Consider the following 8,288-nt stretch of genomic DNA (forward strand, 5'->3'; position numbering starts at 1 on the left):
CAGCAGTAGAAATAGTACTGGCAGAAAACCTATTTGCAGAGAAGGAGCTGCTTTGAGTTAATGCAGTGCCTACCTAACCCCCACACACAACCCCCCCATCCCGTGACAGAAAAAAAGGTCTCAGACTCATGTTCCACTGAATCAGATTATCCCATATATAATTCAGGACAGTACCTGACACAGGATCATTTGTTTAGCCACAGTAATTTTATTCATGATTTGGTCACTGATGGTCCAGGGTTTGGTGAAAACGTGCTTCTATGAGTAGAACAGCTGCTCAACACTACGTGTCACATACCATTATAGAAAGCCTCAGGCATTTGCATGAGGCAAGAGAAGTTTCTGCTGGACAATATTACCCCAATAAGGATTTTTTTTCACCCTAGTTTATAGTGCATTTTTATGAGTTCTGAAGGAGAAAGCATGTTCTGGAAGATCGTGATGAGAAAATAACTTTGAAGTATTTACCATCCCCTCATCACACCCTGTGTATGCAGTCCTCTCAGGTAAGGAGTTATTATTAAGTCCACTTGATATGGCCCTGGAGCACTCAGATGAACAGCATGATTTATGCAAGATCCTATAGGACATGCCTGATAGAATTTGGAATAATTATTTTTTGTCAGTATGTTAACCATAATATCACTTCTCTACCTAGAATATGGGCATTTATTTCTATGGACCATAAAACACTCATAGTTGCATTTCCTAGATAAAAAGAAATACTGTGCTGTACAAGCTGAAGTTTTGTTACCCTCCAGGTCTTACAGGTGAAAAAATGGTGAGCACTACATACGTGGAGTTCCCTTAATGCAATGTGTGTATGGGAACTTCCTCTCCATTGGTTTTCAACTATTCAAATTCCTCTTCTTCCTTTTATACCTGAACTGGTTTTACAAGATTCTCTTCCTGTAATGACCACTGTGGTTTGTTCTCAGCCTGGGACCATCCCATTTTTGGTTCTTTTACTTTCAATTTTGTTCTAGGATAGCAGATAACACAGTTAACGGCAAATAACTTCCTGTTGTCACAATCACCTAAAGGGAACCTAAACCAAACCTGACCACTGCTGCATGGTCACCACTAAAATCAACCAGAATCAGCTTGGGCTAACATAACCCAGACAAATGCTGAAACCTCCCCTGTCAAGCTGATGCAAATCCTTCAGGCTTTCATTTGTAAAAGCAAAAATGGTATTTACTTGACTGCACATGAAGCCCTGATTCTTAGAGAGGACATTGCTGCAGGCAAGACAGCTTGTATTTGTCTTTGCAGCTGTACCAGAACATTACTTGTTATCTCTTTGTCTGGCATTAAAAACTGTCACAAGTAGAATGTTTATGCAAATTAATCATGTCACCATGAAGGCAGCATTTTCCATGGTCCTAAAATGGTATAAAGATGGAATTTTCAAGACCAAATTTATGCCAACTTTTTCCCCCATTACAGTAAGAGCATCATTCCACAGTGTTTAGATTTTACCAAACTACTGTTCATGACGATGGTAATTTTTTTGATAGCCTACTTATATTTTCCTTTGAAACAAAATATCTTTTTGACCAATCAGGAAGTATGAAACAAAAGGACTGTTTTATTCCTTCATTTTTGTAACTTATTTCTTGTGTGACTGTGTATTCTTCAGCATGTAAGAGTTACTTTTGTGAGTATTGTGAGGTCTGGATGGTGTAATGCTTCTGCATAATGTTGTATGTACTCTGTTACTGTTTTTTCCTCAGGGATTTTGTACATTCCAAAATATCAGTTTTTTTGGCATAGTATTAGAGAAATCTTAAGATGAACTTAAAAGTACTATACTAACTATATAGAATTATCATATATTACTGGGAAAAAAGTTTAGAAAAAAAATTAAATTATATACAGGTGTCTTCATCTTGAGATATAAGAAAGGATTTTTTTACAGTTAGAACAACCAGTCAGTGGAAAAACCTCCTCAAGCTTGTGAAGACCACCCCATCACTGGGGGTTTCCAAGGTGCAACAGGACACAGTGCTAGATAATGTAATCAAGGCTCCATTTCCCACCAAAACTTGGACAAGGTGAACTTTGGAGGCCCCTTCCAACCTGAGCTCTTCTATGGTTCGATGTTTATTGCATTACTGACTATGAAAAAAAAAATAAATAAATTGTTTTCTAATATTTTCATTTCCAGTAAATACTGGCAGTGTTTTCACCAAATTTTTATTGACTGATTTTATTGATTGAATTTAGATTAATTTTGATTTTGCTCTTTAACTTCAATACATTACAAGAATGGACAAAACAGATGTGCCAGAGTTTCTATACTTTGGTCTTTCCTGTAGCAGGTGAAGTAACTCTTGAGGGACATCTGAGTCTTGAGCAAAGAAATCTCTAAATACCTCCATTTTACTGAAGTTCTGAGGTAAAATAAATAGAAAATGAAACAAAACAAAACAAAAATTTATTTCCAGAAAGAAGTGCAGTGGGGGATAAGCCATTCACAGCCAGTCAGTGATCTGCATGCTCTAAAACATACAAGTCACATTATATTTTAGGACATAGATGATTCAGCTACTGGGCAAGGTCTGGAAAAATTTTACCACCACTGTTTTCCTGGAATTTAATGTCTTTTAAATTGACATCAAGCATAACAAAAGCACCACGGACTTCAATCAGCTCTGCCAAATTTTCACTTTTGTGTTTAACTTGTGTGGAGACACCACACTCCAATAACAAAAAAGCCTAAAGCAAATAGCTACAAACCCAGACAGAGGGAGATCCCTTACTGCAATATGGACTCTATTTCATAACTGTAAGAACAGCATGACTTCCAGATTCACATAAAATCTGAGTCATATTCTGCAGAAATTTCTGGGCATTTCAGATAATATTATTTGCAGCATGTAACTCAGAATTGGTTTCCTGCTTGTGCCATAATGAAAAATATAATGAAACATTTCTAAGCCTGCAGGAGTTAAAAGAGCTGGGGAAATCTTTCTGTGACCTTTGAATAAGTAGTATTCAGATGCTAAATTAAAGAGATCCCTGCTATTTTTGAAGATAATCAGAGTATACCACAGCTATACTGTCTTCCTCTAGTGGTATGACAGTAACTGTGTAAAACAGATGTGCCTTTTTTCAGATAAGGCTCTTTTTTTTACAAATTGGAATGGACACATAAGCAATGTTTTACAGCACTTCCTTATGTGAGTGAGAGGGTTGGGTGTAGTGCTTGGTAACAAGTACTTAATTCAGGAAGAGTAAATTCTGTCAGCATCCCCAGAACAAGACAAAAGTCTAGACACAGACCAAATAAACATTCCTACAGCTGGAGGAAACATCCTGCACAGATGCTCAGTTATGCAGGAATGACCATGTCAGCCATGCTGTACCCCTAGGGTGGAGGGGATGACACTGGCTCCATTGGAAGGTCCTGGAGGTTGGGTGGCAGAAGGTGTCCTTTTTAGTAGTCTCTGTCATGTGTTAGTTGAGAGTTTGAATCACAAAAGGGGACAAGAGAAATTTGTAAAAACTGTTTGCACTTCTGAACCCATGATGGGTGCCCACTGTAGTCACTAAAAACAAATACCTCCTGCTTAAAACTTGGCATGGACTCATTACAAAAAAAAAAAGCACAGAAAATCCTGCCAATCTCTCCTGATGCATGGCCAGAAGTATGCTAGTGCTGAGATCTGGATTGGAACGTATTTGAATTAGTTGTCCTAGTAAACTTGCACAGATTCTCGACTAGTTTTCTGATACATAAACATCTCCTGAGCTTTGGGCATCTCTTCCTAGGAGTGATCATCTTCCTTTGTGTCAACAATGTTGCCTGATCCGAAGAAAACACAAACAACCGAAGTCGTTTATGCGGTGCTTTATTGAGGGCCCGGGAGCCTGTGGACTAGCGTCCAAAGACAGAGCCCCATTCCACAGAAAAATTACAGGGTTTTTATATGTTTATTACACGATTTCTTCATCATCACAATTTCTTACTTTCCTTTCACTACTTGGTACGATTATCTCTCTGACCTTTAAGTTTTGCCAAAAGGTACATTCCTAGATTATCTCCTAGCTACACTGCTTACATTGCAATATCTGCTATATAGTTCATCTGCAGGTTACATGTGGCCTACTAAGCCTTAGCATAACTACTACTAATGTCAACTAATACTAACTATTAACGTTTGCTACTATCTTAATAATACAGTTTATTGAATCAAATGGCAACAAACAAGACTGTCACCTCTGTTTCCCCGTGAAGTAAGGCTCAATGCCCCTCTCTCTTGCTAAAGTCCTGTCCAGTCCTTGGTGTTGTAGATGGACATGTTCTTTGCTGGTTAAAACTGCTCTTCATGCTCCAAAGCACCTGATAACCCTCTGCTACTGTTATTTTCACAATTGGCTTCATACAGTCTTAGTGATCTCAGAGAGGTGGCATTGGAATAGCACACCACTGTGAAAGACTGAACTGTTAAGGGATAATGACTCAAAACATTCCCTTTGTGGAGAAGCCAGGATGCTTTGCTGAAATGGAGGAGGTGAGCTTTTGGGTGTGTAATGGCTAATCTCTGTTCTGATAAGACAAAGGGTAAATGATGGGCTATGAGTGAGTTAGGAGACAATTCTTGGAGACTGGATGGTGCCTCTTGTCATGCTAAGTTGTCCTCCCTTGCACAAAGGCTGGGTTGTAGGGCTCCTCCTCCTCCTCGGATTTTCCTGGGGATTTTTCCCCACCATTCCTTTGGGACTTCTGCCCCCACCCAATGGATCTGGTCTGCAACCACCACTTCGACCAAGACTGTGGAGCAACCAAATCTTGCCCCTGGGACTACAGGCCTACAAGGTACCCTCTTGTCCTTTCTCTCTCTTTCTTTTCATTTGTGCATGTCCTTGGGTGATGAACATTCATATTGCAATGCTTCCATGTTGTTATATAACTATAGATAATAACAATAACAACCAAAATCGCTACATATCTGGTTTTCTTTGCAACCAAATTGTACTATAATAAACCCTACCTATATATATTTACAAACGCCAACCATTTAGTGTTTCACTCTGAATGGTTTTTTCACTCCAATTCACTCCAAGGGATCTATTAACAAGAGCTTGGGTTACCCTTGCCTTCTGTGGCTTGTAACAATGACACATAGGTGTCTTCACCCCATTAAAACATAAAAGCAACAAGGACATGAGTCTGAAGTTATTGACCCAAAATTTACCTGAATAAGAAAATGGGAAAAATGTATGCATTTAATTCAAAACAAAAAGAGTGAAAACATGCGTATCTTTGTTTTATTATTATTTCAGGTTTCTTCTTCTTTCAGGATGACTCATCTCTGACCACAAGCCTCGTGTTTTTGTTTGTTCTGCTGCTGCCAGCTGTTGGGTGCCCATTCTCCAGATTCCTTTAGGCACCACTACTGGGGAGATTTGTCAGTCCCAGCCTGCACCAGTGAGCCTCAAGAAGTGCCTTTCCTTAAATCTTCATCATCCCCTCTCGTCTCCACTTTTCTCTTTCTTCTTTTGCCCCCACTCCTCCTTGCTCAGGTCTTTTGCCTTCAAAACAAATAGGTTGAGGTGACAGGAAGCATGTTTCTTTGCCCTGGTCACACTTACTGCTCTCCCTGCCCATTCTTCATCCCTTGCTTGGCTCTGTAATATCATTCGAACTGCTCCCACAGGGGTGACTGCACTTTATATAAGCAGTCTTGAACTGGCTGGGTTATTCCAAATTGTTTAGCAGCCAGAAATAAAAATAGCAAAGGAAGGTAACTATTTTTGTGATACTAAGTGACTTTTATGCTTGTGCAGTTTTAATGCTGCTAGCAATAGCTGGGTTAAAGCCTAGTTAAGAGACATTGCTAGAGTAGACTTACCATGCACAACAGTTTCTTTCTTAACAGGATACACAGTGATTGCTGTCACAGAACTCCAGTCCCCACTCAGGACATACTGTGCCACAACTATTTTAAGTGGGTAAAGAATCACACTGGAGAATGGCTGTGTTGGTAGCAGACACAAGAGGAACAAAAAGCTTTGTCTTGGAAAGAGCACCAGAGATTGTGTGTTCATCACTGACAACTGTACAATCACACAGACTCCTTTGTGGGGGACAAGCAGTCCTTCAGGTGGTTTACAAGTGTACTGGCATATATGATGCTGGTTAAGCAGTCAGGCTTTAATGAAGAGGAGTAACAGAAAAGGATAATATGCAAGAAGCATTAGAGAGGAGAGATGTAAAGGGATATTTCAGCATTAGGGCAACTAGCAGCAAAATAACAAATAAGGCATGTATTTGACATTGGTTTCACTGTCCTTTAATTATTGTGTGTTTAATTTCATGTTCTTTTAAAGCTATTATTCTGAAGCACCTGATTTCTCAGGAACAGAAATCTGTTTCTTGACCTCAGAAATAAACAAGGGCAAACAGAAGTCCATCACCAGTATTACTACATCAGTTGGAGATAGGCTTTTAAAGTCAATTAAACATCCTGAAATAATCATAAATTCCACATCATTTGTGGAAGCTACAGCTTTCCACAAAACCACACCTACACCACAAACTTTTGCCCTCATAACTGTAATAGCTGTAGATATTGTTTATGGCCAGCATATATTTGTTGCCTAGCTGAATTGTGTGGGGTAGTTGTACCAGGAAATAAATGTTTTTCCATGTATGGAATCAGGGAGCAGCAAGGGCCAGTTCCTTCCCAAGGGTTGGGAACACATATAGATGCCCAGGAGACAGGCCAAGCAGAGGTTTCTCCAGCCAGGCTCCATTCCACTGCCTTCAGTGAGGGAGCTGGCAGGATGAGAGGAAGCCAGGCACAGCTCCCAGCTCAGGGCATCGGGCAGCCCCATGGGGATGGGCTGAGGCCAGGCTGGGATGTATGTTTGCCAGCATGGGTCAGAAATAGGCTTGGTGAGGGGAATTAGGGTCAGATAGTCTGACCCCTGTGATAGCAAGGCCCATCTGTTACCTAATCTCCAAAAACCAGAATAAGACATCTTAGCATCAATTTTTTTCTGTGTTAAAGAGGGTGTCATTTATTTAAGTGCCTGGAAGGCATGGGGGACCACTTCTCCTAACATCCCCCTGATTGTTATAATCGAGTTGCTAATATACAGTCACTACATGCATATTGTGACTTGCCTACTACCATAAAAACCCTCGTCATTTCCCCCAAGTTCCCAAAGTTAGTCCTTATTTTGGCTGTAGCTCTATTCCTCAGCCAGATGTCCCATCTTTATCTTCTAACATCCTTGCATGGGGAATAATATCTTCATGCCTTGTTTCTCTGCTAAAGGTCTGCAGACACAGTGTCTTCTCTGCTAAGCATTCAGAGTCACACTGTGTTTCTAGTAAAAGCTCACAGATACAGTAGAAATTGAACTAACCTTTTTGGTATCACATGGGCTGAAGGGTGCCCCAGGTGAGGTTGGTCAGAGCTCTTGATGGTTGGTGTCCCCAGATCCTGATGTATGGTGTAGTTTGTCCTCAGAGGAGAGGGAATGATGTTTGCTCCCCAGTTCCAGTTGTGCTGGTGTCAGGAGCATGTTGCCACTGCAATAGATGCAGTGCCTTCAGTTCAGAGCTGACTCTGCCTCACACCAGGTGCAGGTCTGTGATGAGATGCAGCAACATCTGATGCAGGCTTGGCACTGTACTTGGAGCCAGGAGACACTGACTGAGGAGAGGAAGAGCTTTTGGTGGAGTAAGTCTCTCAAGCTCAACATGACTCAAGGCCTGTGACATGCACTGCAATTCTCTTTCCTGGATGTGTTATGAAGGGTGTTCTTTCCTTCAAAGTGAGGTTTTCCCATCATTGAAAAAGAAGCAGGGGCAGAAAGAAAGATTGTAGCACTATGCAAAGACCCATCCTTTCCATGCAATGGATGTACCTGCATCATGAGCTCTGATGTGCAGGTACATGTGTTGAGTGACAAGGAATTTGAGTGATCTACTACTCAATCTCCCATGCAAAAGAAATGCTTTCCCTTGGAAATGTATCCACACAGACACCTATACTCTATAGTCACAAGGGAAGGGATTTAGGAGCTATGCATAAACAGCTTCATACATCATTTTTTGCCTTACTGGGCTTCATCAGCACCTCCTCCCAGTGCTTGTTGTCATTTATAGCACCTCATATCAACCAATCCTTACTGCTTACACACAGTACTGCTTCCCTGAATGGGTCCACCCTTTCAGTTTCTGCTGCTTCTCCACTCATACAGATCAGGAAATGCAATAATTTGCAGACTCAGTAATTCATTGGCAGTACATGTGACATGCTGCATGA

The 8,288-nt window shown here is 40.7% G+C and overlaps 1 long non-coding RNA gene across 1 annotated transcript; it reads right to left on the reverse strand.

Annotated features, from left to right (window-relative positions):
- Positions 1-3,840: 3,840 nt before the first annotated feature.
- LOC117243886 lies at positions 3,841-8,288 on the reverse strand. Its single transcript, XR_004495869.1, has 2 exons — positions 7,384-8,288; positions 3,841-5,541 (listed from the first exon to the last, which is right to left on the reverse strand). It is a non-coding gene; the product is annotated as an uncharacterized LOC117243886 (long non-coding RNA).

The sequence above is a fragment of the Parus major genome, chromosome 2 (genome assembly GCF_001522545.3).
Source record: "Parus major isolate Abel chromosome 2, Parus_major1.1, whole genome shotgun sequence".
In the NCBI taxonomy this organism is placed as follows: Eukaryota; Metazoa; Chordata; class Aves; order Passeriformes; family Paridae; genus Parus; species Parus major.